Genomic DNA, 18,499 nt, shown 5'->3' with positions numbered 1-18,499 from the left:
TTCAAATCTTAATTTATTTCACTTATCCAAAGATATGTTTCGAAAATAATTAATTGTGGAATTTATCTACACACATGAAATGATCTATCCTAATATTCATACCACTTTAGTTGCTCTCATATTTGTGTTTGTAGCTGCTCCACACAAACGTTTTATTTTACATATAAATATTTTTGTCTTAAAAAAAAAATCATTAAAATGTATTTTGGTCAAGAAACAAAGACATTTAACGGATAATGCAAAAAAACCGAAACGCACACAACGTCTCAATTGAACTATAGTCGTTATGCCAAAATTTGTGTGTGTTGGTGAATTGAGTTCAAAAGATCAATGAACTCCTCCCCACAATTGGCAATTGAAAGTTTTAAATCATGTTTATGGGCTCTTGTATACATTTATATGTTTACAGAAATTAACAAAAAAACAAGTAAAAAAAGTATCAGTCGGCATTGCCGACAGAGATATACCCTCAGGGGTACAAATTATTACGAAGACTAATTTTTGAACTAAATCGGTTGATCCGTTTGAGAGTTATCTAGAGCTCCAATCACTACACACCGTGTCATAGGGGATTTTTGCACCTTTCACGCTATTTTTTCAGGAAGTATAGACTTGCCCCTGATGAAACTTGTACCATCGTAGGAGGGCAGTTCGGAAACTTCTTACCCTAGCACAAAAAGCGCGGTATAAACAGAAAAAAGTTAAGTGTTTTGGAAACTTCCATCTCTGTTATGAACACATGTTAAATTTTGTTTCGATCTGGCAACTCCTTCATATAGAAACAGGTGTTCAAAAAAGACGCATCCGCAATTTTTTTACAATGGACAAATTAGAAATGCTTTCTGTCATTAAATATTTACATAAAAAAAGGTTTATCGGGACAAGAAATTCAAAATGATGGTGAATGTGTTAGGTGAAAGTGCTCCTTCATATGCAACAGTAAAAAATTGGTTTGCTGAATTTAAACGTGGTCGTACAAGCATTGAAGATGAACCACGTAGTGGACGTCCAAAAACAGCAACAACAACAGAAATTGTAGCCAAAGTGCATGATATGGTATTAAATGATCGACGAGTAAAAGTGCGTGAAATTGCTAATATCATGGGCATCTCAAATGATCGAGTCCATTTAATTTTGCATGAAGAACTACAGATGAAAAAGCTTTCTGCAAGATGGGTGCCGCATTTGTTAACAGTCGATCAAAAACGCATAAGAATGAACATTTCTCAAGCTTGTTTGGATCGTTTTAAGCGAAATAAAATGGATTTTAAGCGTCGTTTCATAACTGTTGATGAGACATGGATCCACCACTATACTCCAGAGACAAAAGAACAATCCAAACAATGGACTGAAGCTGGAGAAAGTGCCCCAAAAAAGGCAAAAACAATTCAATCGGCTGGTAAGGTTATGGCAACGGTTTTTTGGGACTTCAAAGGTATTTTATTGATTGACTATCTGCAAAAGGGTAAAACAATAAATTCAGAGTACTATTGCAACCTTTTGGATCAATTAAATGTACAAATTCGAGAAAAACGTCCTGGCTTACAACACAAAAAAATAATTTTTCATCAAGACAACGCACCAGCGCACAAGAGTGTTTTAACAATGGCTAAAATCAACAAATTAATGTACGAGTTGCATGACCACCCACCTTATTCTCCTGATTTAGCTCCCAGTGACATTTACTTGTTCCCAAATCTAAAAAAATTCCTTGCTACAAGCGTTTTACCTCAAATGAAGATGCAATTACAGTTGTAAACCACTATTTTGAAGACCTTGAGGAAAACTATTTTAATCAAGGGATAGAATTGCTAGAAAAGCGTTGGACTAAGTGTATTGAATTATACTGAAAAATAAAAATATTTTTGAAAAACTAACTATTCTCTTTCATTGATAGGCTAAGAAGTTTCCGAACAGCCCTCGTATAAGGGACAGTGAATACAAGTTGTTACAACAAAAATCAAAGGGTTACGAAGAAAATCGCGGTTTCAAATCTGTTCGCATTCACAAAATTGGATGTTGCGCTCAAAAGTTATGGAAGGTTTTATTCTCTTATAAAGAAAAAATATTTAAAAATTCCTATACCAAATTATTGACACATACCAAACATTTTTAGTAACCAAACTTTTTCATAAAGGACTCGAAATATTAAATTACGTTAAACTAAGTTTGAAAGAAATTTTTGAAAAAAGTTTTAGAGTTATGTTGCACAATAGCCATTTTAGTACGTGCCGGGAGGATTTGGTGCTTTGACCATTATCTCAGGAAGTATTGACTTGACGCCGCTAGAACAATCTTCTGAAAAAAGAATCAAAGCGATGCGAGAGGAGCTCTTAAACTTCATTTTTTCGAATTTTGTGTGGGAAGTACCCGAAGGAGTGGACCGATATAGCCCATATTCCAACCTGATACATGACTGGATGAAATAATATGATGTGCAAAGTCTGCACCAATCAGAAACTCCTGCGAGAATTATCTTGCGGATTTGCCATTTTGGTTGATACCGTCAGGGTTTCTTGGAACATTAAGGCCAATATCTCAGGAAGTATGGACTTGCGCAAGAAAAAAAATTGTACCGTCATAAAGGGCGTCGCAAGGACAACCTGCTGAAAAAAAATTCAAAACGATCCGAGAGGAGCTCTTAAACTTCACTTTATCCGAATTTTTTGTGAGAGGTACACGAAGAAGTGGACCGATATAGTCCATTTTGTTTGGTCATTTTGTTTGGTGCCGTCAGGGTTTCTTGGAGCTTTTAGGACAATATCTCAGGACGTATGGACTTGCGCAAGAAAAAGATTGTACCGTCGTAAAGGGAGCCGCAAGGACAACCTACTGAAAAAAATTTCAAAACGATCCGAGATGAGTTATTAATCTTCACTTTAACCGAATTTTGTGTGGGAGGTACCCGAAGGAGTGGACCAATATACTCCACATTCGAACCCGATCTATATCTGGAAGAAAGAATGCGATATGCAAAGCTTGGAGCAAATCGATTGCTCCCTTCGAGAGTTATCGGTCACACCATTTTACAGACAAATTTTGAACTTTTGTGGGGAACAAATTTTGAACTTTTGTGGGGAAGGTACCCTAAGGAGTGGACCGGTATGGACCGAACTTAAACTAAGTTTGGACAAAATATTACGATACCCTAAATTTGATTCGAATCAGAGAGTTATCGTGCGCACCAGACAGCCAGACAGACAGACGGACATGGCTAAATCGACTCTAAATTGTCTGAAACGAATTTCGTCCAAACTTACTTGGGGTCTAAAACCGTTATTTCGATGACGCCAATATTTTTGAAAATTTAACATAGCTGAAGCCAAGTTTACCCTTTTTGAGCACGCGACTGTGATTGTATATTATACAAATTAAATATTTTTGGATAAAATGAAACGTTTTTGGACATGGCAAAAATATTGGCCTTAAAAGATAATTTGCGTGGAAACTGTGGCTATATTTATCTTAAAAAATGGGTAAAAATGGGTTGAAGCCAACATGTCTTTTTTTGTTTTCTCTCGATTTGTGATTAAACCACACTTCTCTCAATATTCCTGTCAAAGTAAAAGTAGAAGCAAACTAAATAAGGATCATCTCACTAACGCATTACTTTTCAAAATTTGAACTGCTTCAACCATTAAATGATGCTGACATTTTGAAGCCAGATTTACAGTGTTTTTTAAAATTTGCTTCTAATTTCATTCCGCAAACAGGTTTTTCAAAAAATCATATATAGGATTGTAGTACTTGCGATTTTGAGTTATTTGATACAAATATTGTGAATGTAGTCTGCACAGCATCATAGAATTCTGCATCCAAATGCGGAAATTTTGTGCGAACATTTTTCTTAAAATCATATTTTTCGGGTCTAATATTTGCAATTGTCTCTAGAATACCTCATACTCCATTGCACATTTTAGTTTTTTGCGTTCCGGATCCAATAAATCATTCCTCGTGAAAATCCATCTACTAAAACGCGAGTTACGAGAAATTCCAAAATAGAAAAATCACCTAAAAAATTTTTTTTGAAAATATCGCGTATTTTATCGCGTTTTCTGCGAATCGTTTCCACTGCAATGAAAAAACTAGTGCAACATTTTCGTTTTAGCGGAAACAGACATTTGAAAACTTTACTGATGAGGAAGCTACATTCATTTTATCCCAAAAAATAGTGTGTGATGCTACAACACGGTTCTTGATTGATCGCCTTCAAATAGATATATATCGATGTAGATTTTCATGGTGGACTCTGAAATCGGATGCGGACAAAAATTGTATGCACTGTGCGCAAATAAGCGATATTTTATAGGTTTTTTAATGCTAAGATGCAGCCGATGCTACATCTTAGAGTTCAAACTATATTTCGAAAAATATATACAACTTAATAGATATGGTCTTGCTGTACATGAAAATCACATGCGGACAAAATGATTTTGATAATTACGCAATTTACACGTATTTTAAAAAACATATAAATTAAAATGGGTTATTTGACCTCTATTTCCATTTCAGAAGCTTTGAGATATATCCTCATCAACCCAATTACCTTCCCTAATGGGAAAGCTTTAATATGAATGTCAATAAAGCAAAATCCGTCTATTTTATTGGGAGATTTAAGCAAAATGAAGGAAGTATTCCTATAGATTTTTACAATATTTTCTACTACATAATGCATGTGAAAAAATATTTTTCCAAAAGAAAATTTTTTTTTTGACCAAAATATGTGCTTACTAGCAAAGTGCCCGCTACTTCGTATGCGTTAAATATACAAAACAAAAAAACAATATATAATATAGAATGGTGGAAACATTTTGTGTACTAATACGTACCACTTTAGTTCGATTTTCGTCACGCCTACACATCAAGAGCAATCCACATTCTTGGAGATATTTTAATTGAGGTTCTCAGCGCAAATACGGCCTAACCCAACAACCGCCATCCTCATTTCCAGCTCTATATGTTCCCCCAAAACCAATTATGTATTTACATGTAAAGACATAAATACGAACTTCCTCCTATTATTTCAAAATTCCCTTTACACAATAACAAATTGTACCAAATTCTGTGCCATTTACAACTTTTCGTATAATATGGCACATATTTCTTAAATCGGACGTTATAAGCAAATGATAACTGTAATCTTAATTCCAAATCTCACGAATCCAGATCTATCCGTTCATCCAATACAAAATTGTACCATACTTGGAACCATTTCGTACCCCTAAGTGTACCTAATTCCACATTTTAGGATTCGAGCGCTATAATTTCACCCAAATCCTAATTGTACAAAATGTAGTACTTTTTGTAAGCATAAGTACGCATTTCCAAAACTAACCCGAACAGTAATATTAACTCCAAAAATCAAGATTCCAGCTCTAACCGTTCGCTCAGAGCTGGTGCCCGTTCGCTCAAATCCAAGTTGTACCAAATACAGTACCGTTTAGTAGTTTTCGTACATATAAGTACGAATTTCCAAAACTTCCTCAATCCTACACCCCAACAGTAATCTTAACTCCAAACTTCAAGATTCCAACTCTATCCGTTCGCTCGAATCCAAATTGTACCAAATTTAGTACTACTTAGTACTTTTCCTACCCATAACTAAAAATTTCCAAAATTTTATCAATCCTACAATTCAACAGGTATTTTAATTCCAAACTTGAAGATGGCAGCTACATCAGATCACCGAAATCCAAATTGTACCAAATTTAGTACTATTTAGTACTTTTCGTACCCATAAGTACAAATTTTCAAAACTACCTCAATGCTATGTTCAAACAATAAGCTTAATTCCGAATTTCAGGATTCCAGATATATCCGATAACTCAAATCCAAATTTGGTACCATTTAGTACTATTCGTATCCATAGTACGAATTTCTAAAACTACCTCTATCAGCACTCCAACATCAATTTTAATTTTGAATTTCACGATTCCAAATGTATCCTATCACTGAAATCCAAATTGTACCAAATTTAGCACTATTTAGTACTTTTACTACCCATAACTACAAATTTCCAAAACTTTATCAATCCTACGCTCCAATAGTACTCCTTATTTCTAATCTCGGAATTTCAGCTATATCCGTTCACCCAAATTGTACCAAATTTGATACTATTTAGTATTATTCGTACCCAAGAGTACGAATATCCACAACTACCTCAATCCTACACGCCAACAGAAATCTTAATTCCAAATTTCAGAATTACAGCTGCATCAGATTACCTTAATCCAAATTGTTCCAAATTTGTTACCATTTAGTACTTTTCGTTGTCATAAGTACGAATTTCCACACTCCAATAGTAATCTTAATTCCAAATTTCACTATTCCAGCTCTATGTGATCACTTAAATTCATATTGTAGCAAATTTGGTACCATTTAGTACTTTTCGTACCCAAAAGTACGAATTTCCAAAATACTTCTATTCTACACCCCGACTGTAATTCTAATTCTAAATTTCAGGATTCCAGCTCCATCCATTCCCCCAAATCCAAATTGTACCTTATTTGGTACTATTTAGTACCTTTCGTACCCATATGTACGAACGCTCCAATAGTAATAGTAATTCCAAATTTCAGAATTCCAACTTTATCGGTTCGCCCAAATTCAAATTGTACCAAATTTAGTACCATTTAGTACTATTCGTACACATGAGTACACATTTTCAAAACCACCTCCTTATATCAACTCATCTTCTAAACCTTGATTTTCATTCCAAATTTCAAGATTTTAGCTCTATCCGTTCACGTAATACTAAATAGTACGAAATTTAGTAACTTTTAGTACTTTTCGTACACTTATAGTTCGAATTTCCAAAAACCATTTGGTACACCTTTCTAACTCTCCATCAGTGAACCTCATTCCAAATTTCAGAATTCTAGCTCTTCGCGTTTGCCTAATACAAAGGGTACCATGTTTAGTACCTTTTAGTACTTTTAGTACAGTTCTAGTTCGAATTTCCAAAAATCCAGCCTTATCTGACACCTTTGGACCAAGAGTGACCCTCACCCAAAATTTCAAGATTCTAGCTTTAGCCGTTTAGTCTGGGCGTTGATTATCAGTCAGTCAGTCAGTCAGTAAGTCAGTGAGTCATCATTACTGAACTCTTTTATAAGTATAGAAGATTGTGGCTGCAACATCGAAACTTTAACACCAATCTCTATGATTGTAGTCTCATTTGATTCGCCGTGAAGTTTTGATCCACAACAAATTTTTATGTAATTTTATGACTATGACTAAATGGGCCTTAATTTTGAAAAAAGTTTACTTATATTCAATAATTTATCAATTTTATGTACATTCCGCGAATTCTGCGTAACATTTTGCAGGTATTATGCAAACTTCTCGCTGAAGTCACTTCGAGAGAACTTTTTTGTAACAATTGTGCTCATTAAAATAATTAGCGTTTTTATTATATTTTCTTTCTTAAAAAGCGCCATAACTTTTGTCCGCAACAACCAAAAATTGGCTCGCGACCAGATTCGTACTGGGATTTTTTTTCTTAACCTACATATCAAAAATCGTTGACGTAGCGCGAAAAAAATTTATCCTTTTTTCTGAAATGGAATATGAAATAACTGACAATATTCGAGATATACCCTTTCTAGCCTAAAGGCTGAGGGTATAAACATTTGAGAAAAATGTTTGGTAATTATTCTACTATTTTGCTAAATTTCCATACAAATCTTGAAGTATTTTGACAATATATTTACTTTCTGTGATAAGCATTTCTATTGCTTAAGAAGTAGAGAGTAATAATGAAATTACAACCAAAGAAAAACAAAATCAAAAAGCGCGTAATTCGCGAATCCTTTAAAATCAGTTGATGCGCATGCGATTTTCGGATACAGCGAGTGCATCTCTATCAATATGTATGCATTTATCCATGTTTCATTCAGCGGCCAAGGTGTGCCGTCTTGTGCATCTTATCATTCAAAAAACCTTTAAATGGGTAAAAAATTCGCGATGTGCATATGCTTGTAAGGCGCATTCGATTTCAGTGATCGTCTGATAAAAATACGTCAATATAAAAATTTTTAAACTGATTCGTCAAGAACCGTGGATGTGCCACCACATTCTATTTTGGGTTAAATACGAATATTACTCCCGAATCTCTGTAATAATTTATATAATTTTATAATATGCAAATATTATAATCGCGTATAAAGGATTCGATTTATGTATACATTTTCAAAGAAAATCGCGGTTTAATGCGCTGAATTGTCAAAATATATTTTTACAGATTTTCCCATATTCAAGGTATCTATATCCACCGTTTTAGTGGATGGATTCGAACGCGGAAGCACTCATTAAAAAAAACTAAAATCACGCGGGGTGCAAGGCTTACTGTATGACTGTTGTAAATTTTGGAGCCAAAAAATAGGTTTTTTAAGAAAATTTACTCACTAAATTTTCGACTTTGGGCTATACAGAGCACACTCATGAGATATACATCAAGCGACGTGGAATCAGGAGTTTTACAATCGTATGAATTGTTTATGTCATCAAAAAACGTCGAAATCAAAACTTCAAAATGTAAGCATAAATTTTTGTGGGATGCAGTGTTTGTATCGAAAAATTATACATTAGAACAATGTTGCCCAAAGGGTATTCTTTAATTGATTCTTTGAGCACTGGTCTGATAATGGCGTGGTTTGGCCAGAAGTCAAGAAAAAACACAAAAAAACTTGTTTATTTAAACATATTTTTACCCATTTCTTTGTATTACCACCAACACAACTTCCACGTAAATTACTTTTCATGGTCCATATTATGAAATCGTTTCTAAAACACTTCAATCAACAGAAATATATTCATATTGTATAAAACATATTTACAGTTCGCGATTTATTAAATGGTAAACCGCAACTTCAACGATTGTAAAACTTTTTTGAATATTACCATATACCCTCGTTAGCATAAATTCTGAGGGTATAAAAAATGAAGAAACGGGCATAAGTTCGTCGGGCCGAACTTTTTATACCCTACACCATAAATTATATGGAAACCAGATTTCAGCCATTTCAGTTGGATAATGTGGATAAATCTTTAAAAATTTCGAAAGTCGGGAGCTACCGTTCTATGGGGGCTACATAAAAACGTGGACTGTTGGATTCCATTTTCAATACCAAATATGCTAGAGTAATAGAAACTTCTGTACTAAGTTTTAAAGCTATATCTTAAATAATGCAAACAATATATTAATTTCAACAGGACGGACGGAAAGATATCTTTATTTGGACTTAGAATTTTATGCTGGGTCTCCGACGATTATTTCGATGTGTTACAAACTTTTTGGCAAAGTTAATATACCACTTATCTTGTGGTGCAGGGTATAAAAATGAAGCAAATAAAATGTTGTTTGTAGTACGTGTCGTTTTGTCAATCAATTCATTGTTAACAAATTGCAGACTTAACAACAACAATAACATGAACATAAAAGTCATATGGTTTACAAGTGATATGGTGGTTATTTGGTTACAAATTTGTCAGATCGAAATAATTACAAACACGAATACAACAAAAAACAGAACACAGAACACAGATCATATAACAACATCTGATAGACAAGAGCTGTCCGACATGCAATCGTATTTCAATTAAATTACATATATCATTGTTTTGTGGTTTTACATTTGAATAAACATATGTATGTATGTACATATATAAGAACATAGAATGTATGTATATATGTGGACAAGAACAGTGTGGCAATATTCTGCTAATTATATGCAATTGTATTATATAATATATAAATGTTCCACAAACATCCCAGATGGAACAAGGGAGACTTCTCTCATATCAATGAGTGCACCCCGATTTATATTAGCTAAATTATATGGGATCTACTGTTTTTCGCCGAGTCCGAACGGCATGTCTTAAGACACCACTTGTAGAGAAGTTTTACGTGGCTGAAATACTCAAGAAATGTCGTCAACATTACTGAGGGGTATTTTGCCACCGTTGAAAATTTTTGATGTTGCTGGGCGGGGAATCGATCGCACGACCTTCAGCGTGCAAGGCGGGTGTGCATACAATTCCAGCACGGTGTCACCCTATGAAATTGTATTGTTCTGGTAAAAATGTCAAGTGTGCGCAAGACATGCTCAATTTGTGTACCAAAAGCTTTGTCATTGTGGTGAAATCAATAGAGAAGAGGTAGATGTTAAAAAGTTCCGGGGTTATCGCCCCACGTCATTGTGGATGCGCCCAACGACAAAAAAAAACCATGCCATAATTTGAAGAGTTTTACGATGCCAGTAGCTTCTACATCGCAAATTTTTTGAAACTCAACTTTGTTTTTGCTTTTTTCGCTATTCTTACAAACATGACAAATTTTGGAGAAAAAAATTATTTAGAAATGAGAAAAAATAGTTATATTAAAAGCGAGTTTTTGAAACAAGGGACTATTATTCACGCCTTATCTTAAGTATAATCTTTTAGTAGATTGTCTAAGCTTCGTTTTTCTACTGTAACAATTCCCAATGTTGGACCCTAATTTGGAGTGGAGTTTCTTGATGTTTCTGTTATGTACTTTTTTCGTCATTATTTCTTTGTTATGTTTGCGATTGGATGTGTAACTGTTGATGAACATTGTTGTCTTGTATTTTGTAACCTATCCATATCGTGTTTATCAACATTTATTGTAAATATAAAAATAGGTAAAAAAAACTTTTTAAGTTAAACGGTTTTATGTTAAACATATATTGCAATGTTTAAGATAAATGTACTAAAAACCAAAAAATAAAAATAGGTAAAAAAACTTTTTAAGTTAAACGGTTTTATGTTAAACATACATTGCAATGTTTAAGATAAATGCACTAAAAACCAAAAAATAATAAAATAGATACAATCGTGGGAATTATAAACATATGCATAGACTTGACTAAAATAAAACCGTGGGGCACGTCAATTGTCTACAATCGTTGATTAAAATGTTTGTTTTGTAATGTTACACTATAATTAGGCAGTTGTTCAACCGACAACGATGGACGTGTGACAAGTAGGGCTAGAATGTGGAAACAAGCTAGCAAGCTCGATTATAAGCGAGTTTTAGGGTTTCATAGTGGTGAGCGAGTAGTACTTTGTCGATTAAAGACAAACTACGAGCAGTGAAACGATTCCTCGCCAGCCAGCAGTGTGAATGTCCAACGATAAACTAGTTGAAACAACTCTTTTATTTTCATGAAGTGTATAACTATTGGAATTTCCATGAGCAAGAAAATAGTGAGTAATTTCCACACCGTCTGCGGGCCAACTGCCTAACGACGAATTAAACGATTCTTCTATCGCACATTAAGTCGATAATTTGTAGACAATTGACGTGCCCCACGCTTTTATTTTAGTCTAGTCTATGCATATGTTTATAATACCCACGACTGTATCTATATTATTATTTTTGGTTTTTAGTACATTTATCTTAAACATTGCAATGTATGTTTAACATAAAACCGTTTAACTTAAAAAGTTTTTTTACCTATTTTTATTTTTTGGGTTTTAGTACATTTATCTTAAACATTGCAATGTATGTTTAACATAAAACCGTTTAACTTAAAAAGTTTTTTTACCTATTTTTATTTTCTAGTTTTTATTTCGCATTCTGTTTAATTCATTTACTGTACCGCTAACGACGTATCATTTTTAGCCACCCTAACGCCACACAGTCCTCAACACGATAAAAAATCTTGACTTGGGTGGTGGATTCAGGCTGGATTAATCAGATACCTAAATTACAGATTCAATTTCTAAATTTAAATCTTAATTATACGCCATTTAGTGGCTGCGCCCATCTTAAATATTGAGGTTGTATAGTGAACTGTATTCTTCTTGTCAAGCCCTTTTATTTGATACCAATATTGGTGGGATTGATAAAAAATTGTTATCAGACATTTGGTAGCGGCAGTCATCGTAGATTTCAATTTTGCATAATAAATTATATTCTACTTGTAGAGACCTTTCATTGGATACCCATGTTGATGGGATTGATAAAACCTAAGTTATCCGCCATTTTGTAGAGGCCACCATCTTGGATTTTAATTTTATATAGTACATTGTATTCTACTGGTTGAGCACTTTCATTTGATACCCATATTGATGGGATTGATAAAACCTATGTTATCCGCCATTTTGTAGCGGCCGCAATCTTGGATTTCAATTTTTTTTAGTATATTGTATTCTGCTTGTTGAGCCCTTTCATTTGATACCCATATTGATGGGATTGATAAAACCTACGTTATCCGCCATTTTGTAGCGGCCGCCATCTTGGATTTCAGTTTTTTATAGTGTATTGTATTCTGCTTGTTGAGCCCTTTCATTTGATACCCATATTGATGGGATTGATAAAACCTACGTTATCCGCCATTTTGTAGCGGCGGCCATCTTGTATTTATAATGATACTGAATAAAAATAATTGTATTGTCACCAAAATCCAAAGTGTATACAAAATTTCAGATTAATCGGTTGACAGGAAGAGGGTGAAATTTGAATTACTAAATTTGACCCAAGAATAAATAAAACAAACGGGGTGAGCTAAATAAAACCATTTAATTATACGTAGCATTTATAACGAAATTATTTGAAAATAAAAAATAATTAAAAAAATAAGTTTCAGTGTTTATAACCTCAGCATTTATGCTAACAAGGGTATATACACTTTCATACGGGCCAAATGTGTTTCATCCAAACAATGGTTTTAGACCCCAAGTATGTTTGGACGAAATCCGTTTCAGACAATTTGGAGTCGATTCAGCAATGTCCGTCCGTCTGTCTGGCTGGCTGGAGCGCACGATAACTCTCGATCGGATAAACCGATTCGGTTCAAATTTTGGCTTTCGTAATATTTTGTCTAAATATAGTTTAAGTCCGAAGATAAGCCATATCGGTCCACTCCTTCAGGTATCTCCCCCACAAAAGTTAAAAAATGTTCGGAAAAATTGTTCGTACGGTAACTTTTGAAGGGAGTGGCCGAATTGGTCCATACTTTAAACACCCTAATATATCTACCAGATATAGATCAGGTTCAAATATGGACTAGATTTCTCTACTCCTCCCACACAAAATTTCGGATAAGTTTACTTTAAGACCTGATATCGAATCACTTTGATTTTTGTTGAAGCAACTTGCATTCGCTGCCTCAATTACGATCGTAAAAGTTTTTTTCAGGGGCAAGTCCATACTTCTTGAGCAAACAGCCCGAAGGGTGTAAAAACCCCATAGGCACCATACATATGTAGTGGCTGGAGATCCACTTCCATAATGGTCAATGTCGATCTATTCCTTTTAGTATCTACTCCGCAAACTTTTGATCTTTAATCCTAATCAACATTTTTGTCGGTTCAAACGCCCAAAATTTTTTGGGAAAAATTGTTTCAATATACACAGGCGGAGGGTATATCTCTGTCGGCAAAACCAACTGATAACTTTTTACTTGTTTATTTATAAATTCACTTAAAACTAAAAAACTGGAAAATGCTTTTCCTCGTGCTCTATGCTGCGTAGAAGACCTTACTAATTATTTAATTTTGTCAAGAAGGAAATTTAGTAAGCTTTACAAAATGGGGAAAACCAATGAAATCGGTTGAAAAATGCGTGAGTTATGCCATCTTAAGTGTTTTAACTTTTTGGTTTTTCCTTTATAAAAGATTGGTACCTTGTGCGTAATTATTAAGTAGACAAAATTCAAATTACAATCATACGCACTAAGGTACCAACTTTTATAAAGGAAAACCCAAAAAGTTAAAACACAAAAAATGCCATAACTCATCTATTTTCAACCGATTTCATTGGTTTTCCTCATTTTGTAAAGCTAACTAAATTTACTTAAATAATTACGCAGCTTGGTGTCTTCTACGCAAACTAGAGCACGAGGAAAAGCATTTTCCTGTTTTTGTCACACTTAAATCCCTATAACTTAACCATTTGTGACCCGATTTTTAAAAATTATGGCTTATTCGAAAGACACGATTTTCGTCTTTGATATAAAAATTAACCTGTAAAAGTCCGTTGCGGAAAAAAAGAAGTTATGTCCGTTTTAAATTAAAAATCCAAGAAACCCCGTTTTTCACTACATTTACCGTTAAAAAATCAAAAAGCGAAGTGACCCAAAGAAACCAAAGGTATTTTCGTCTTCCATAGACTACCACAATACCGAATTTATGCATCAGAACCCCTGCAAAATTTTCACTGTAGCACAGTGTAATTTATAAATGTTATGAAAAAATATCACATTTGTAATCTATGTAATTGAAATGTAATATGCTACAATTGTATGGTCGCTTATATTCGGATACCGAATTTGCAAATAAAGAAGAAGAAAAATTGTATATGCGAATTTTATAAGCAACCACTTTGTTTTTGGACAACAAACTAAAATGAAACCCACCAATTGTTGTTAGTTGTTAGATACATACACAAGGTGACAGTATACCGGCTGTGACGGTGGTGGTTGTTGTGCGAAGGGAAATTTGTTTTCGACATTTCGCTCCGAATTCTTATCGAAATCGGAAGAAAAACATTAGTATATTCGAAGGGAAATTTACTTCCGACATTTGCTCAGAATACGGAACGAAATCTGAACAAATTGCCCTTCGAAAAAAACGTTTAGAAACCGGAACGAAATCTGAACGATGTTGCTTCCGAAATTGTTCAGATTAGTCGGTCATTCGACGTTTGATTTGCTGGGATACAACGAATGTTTTATCAACCGCCAAATGTATCACTCAAATGTGTTTTAAACTTTTTCGTTTAGTTTTCTATCTCTTGTTGTTGAATTGAAAACTTTTCGCTGTTCGTTTTGTTCACACTCACGATTGTCAACACCACGAAACTAAACAGCGAGTTCGGTCAACGTGGGTTACGTTTCGTTTTGTATTGTTCCTATGGAAAACACTAAACGAAACCATTGGAAATGTTTAATAAAGCATTTTTACTTACGCTGGTAAAAACATCGAAAACATATTTTTTGGTGACCAATGATATCGGTTAAAATCATGAATTAGGGCCCTGAGCCATATCCCGAAACCAGGAGCTGGTAGAAAAATTTTTCCGGATTTGAAAATTACTCGCAAATTTGAGTTAGAAATAGAAAACAAATCGGATGAAACAGTCAACTTTTTTATTTTATTTGCCAGTGTTATTAATCAGATCTCTCAGAGGTCATCAACAGAAGTTAAAAAAGGACTTGATAAATCCATGCAAACCCTTAGCCACTTTATCCGACCGACATCACTGATACTTGGTCTTTAGTCGTTCTTGAAGCAACGAATTCCGAAGCACTGAGTGAGCACTTGATAAGAAAAATTGTTTCATATCCTACCCAACACTTCATTAGGAACTATATTATTTTCCAACATCACAAAAAATATTTCACACAAATATTTCAAATCAAACACACTCCAAGTTTATTAACAAATTGTTCTTCTTTATTACATGACCTTTCGTTCTTCAAATCCAGTTTTCTTCCTAATAAAAAACATTACTTTCTTATTTGCTCCTATATTTTAATTCTTATATCTAGTATTCGTTTTGTAGTTTGAATAAACATTGAATATATTAAAATTATGGATTCCTCAGTCAACCTCAGAATTATCCCAACCACAAGCAATTACTCGTGAATATTGAAAATAACCAATAAATTGAACTTCTATTAAAGTTTATAAAGTGAGCACTTAAAGTAGTTTTCATTCAGTTATTGTTACATGAAGTGTTTGCTGCAAATATATCTCTACCGATGATCGACCACCAAAAGCAATTGACCTCCTCTTGAATGGCAAAAAGTTTTTCTTTCCACATTTCTCTGACATTAGAATAGCTTTTGAGTTTTATTATTTCTTTTTCTTCTGCCACTTGCTTAGTTAGTTGCCTTTGCCCATACAAACGACGCAGAAGATATGCATAGAATAACAAAGTTCTCAATACAAATAAGGGGGAATACAACAGCAATGAATAAACGCTAGAACCTATTCCGAGGAGGGATAAGACGTGCAAACAATCAATACACATCTTACACAGCCTACATCCCTCGATTTGAATAGGATATGAAAAGACAGGTTGAAACTGTTTTTTAGTAGTGGGAAAATGAAAGAAATAAAAGTATATTTCCTTGAACAAAGTCAGGCTAACAGGAAATAAAGGTGACAATAGAAGCACTTTAACTTTTCTATTGAGTTCAATATAATGGATTTTTATATAAAGTTTTTTAACAACTAAAAAAACAAAATAAATCAAATTTCGTTTTTTCAAAATAGTCTGGCTTAATCCCATTGTTGTTGTTTTAATATTTTAAAACAACTAGTTTATTAGTGGAAAAGATTTGGCATTGTTCGCCAAGGGGTAAGGCAGGGAATACTATAGTTTCGATTCTCGCCACAGAATCTCATCAGTTCCCTTGTTTTTTGTATGTGGATATTCTCCACCGAAGTTATTTTTCAAAAACTTCTTCAACAAAAAACTTGTTATACCAAAACATCAATCGTCAGCTCGAAGTATAAAGGTAAGCGAAGAAAAAAGTTCAATGAGAAGTTTTTGGTTCAAACGAAGTCGTGAATGATCCGATCTTTTCATTAGCATTTGAACCAATGCAAAGGAAGTCTTGAAAGATCCGATCTTTTCATCAGCATTTGAACCCATGCATAGGAAGTCGTGAAAGATCCGATCTTTTCATCAGCATTTGAACCCATTCCATCCATCCAATAGAGATGAATTTTGTGTTTTTATTTATACACATTTCTCTAAATATATAAGATTAATGGTTTACAATATGCTTGATGTTGTCGGAGACTCGAAATCACAACCAACGTTGTTAAAACTCTCGTCGTAATGATAACGTCATTGCAAACGGTTGGTGAAAATGACATGCCAAAGCATTGGTGGAAATGACATGGCAAAGCATAGGTGAAAATGATATGTCAAAGCATTGGTGTAAATAACATGCTTTGGATCCAAAAATGAATAGCATCTTTTTGGGTCCACGCTCATATAAAATTTATCGATGAAGATACTAAAAAGATGATATGCCAGATCACTTTCACCCATGATTGAATGGCATCTTTGGCGTCGAACATTTTGCTGGGTATTGTTACGACAAAAAATGTGTCACATCGGAATAATGATCAAGAGCTCCCCTTGGATCGTTTCCAGGAGGTTGTACTTGCGGCTCCTTTATGAAGATATATGTTTTTCGGCGGCAAGTCCATATCTAAAAGCTCAAAGAAACCCTGACGGCACCAACTAAAATGGCAAATCCGCATTATAACTCTCGCATAGAGTTTCTGAATTGTTGAAACTTTGCACATCGTATTATTTCATCCAGTCATGTATCAGGTTGGAATATGGACAATATCGGTCCCGTCCTTTGGTTACCTCCCACACATAACTTGGGAAAAGTGCAGTTTGAGGACTCGTGTCGGATCTATTTAAAATTTTTTTGCGGTTTCTATTACAATAGTATGGAGTATGTAGGTAGTAACTCCGTAGCTCCCGAGATAATGGCCCAAAAGCTTCAAAACCCCCCGCCGACACATATTAAAATGGCTAGTATGTAAGATTACTCTAAAACTATTTAAAAAAATCAAACTTAGTTTAACGTCATTTAATATTTCGAGTTCTCTATGCATCAGAGTTTGCTTACTAAAAAATGTTGGTATGCCTTCACAATGGTTTATCCGTTCTTTCAAAATAATTTTCTCTCAAACAATCCAAGTACTGTCATATCTGGTTACGCAAGTATCCGTGCAACCGTCACAATGTGGTTAATACTTTAAATAATTCACACTTGTAGGCTACATCAAGGCAGGGATCTAAATTATACAACAAATTACAGATAAATTCTGCGAAAACATAACCCTTGGAGGTATCTCAAATAGGGCTATAAAAATGGCTTTCATACTATTTAATTTAACATAATTGTTGTTATAATTTAATTCGCTTTTGAAAATACACACCATCGATTTTTTCTCACACTCAGTTTATTCTTTGTTAATTCATTGAATACCAAAACCGGAAACGGATGTAGATGCTATTTATCGTTCACAGCATTCGCATTGAAATTCAACAATGCTGCAGCATCTCGTTTCTACAAACAATTCGTTCAAAATATTTGGTTGGTTGGGTGATTGTCTGAAGCCATAATATCAATTAAAAACTATAAGCTTCCATGACATTTTATGATAGTTTTTCATTGCAACTGGGTATACAAGTCTAAAAGAATGAATGCACAAGAAAATGTGCCCATGTGCCAGTCCAGCATACCAAATTGTCCGAAATCGGTTTGAAACTCTGATGGTTTGGGATCCGAATGTTTCTTCCGGTATTTCGTTCCATAGGAAATTCGGAAGGAAAATTTTTCTTTCTTGTCACATGAAAAAAAAAATCCGTGGCGCATAGTGCGAATTAGGAGCACTTTAGTGGAACTTTACTCATAACTTTTAATGTGAAGAACGTTGGTTACTAAAAATTTCCAAGAATGTTTCTTGTAGTTGAGGGTCGTATGTGGATAAATAT

The 18,499-nt window shown here is 34.1% G+C and overlaps 1 protein-coding gene across 1 annotated transcript in view; it reads right to left on the bottom strand.

Moving 5' to 3' along the window:
- Window positions 1–18,499, bottom strand: part of LOC141400734 (acyl-CoA-binding protein-like) — a 64,078-nt gene that overhangs the window by 31,248 nt on the left and 14,331 nt on the right. The window lies entirely within an intron of this gene.

Source organism: Musca autumnalis, unplaced genomic scaffold (genome assembly GCF_047663935.1).
Source record: "Musca autumnalis isolate F117 unplaced genomic scaffold, ASM4766393v1 scaffold_4, whole genome shotgun sequence".
NCBI classification, from domain to species: Eukaryota; Metazoa; Arthropoda; class Insecta; order Diptera; family Muscidae; genus Musca; species Musca autumnalis.
The sequence above is the reverse complement of the archived record's forward strand: the minus strand, read 5'-3'. Positions and strand labels throughout refer to the sequence as shown.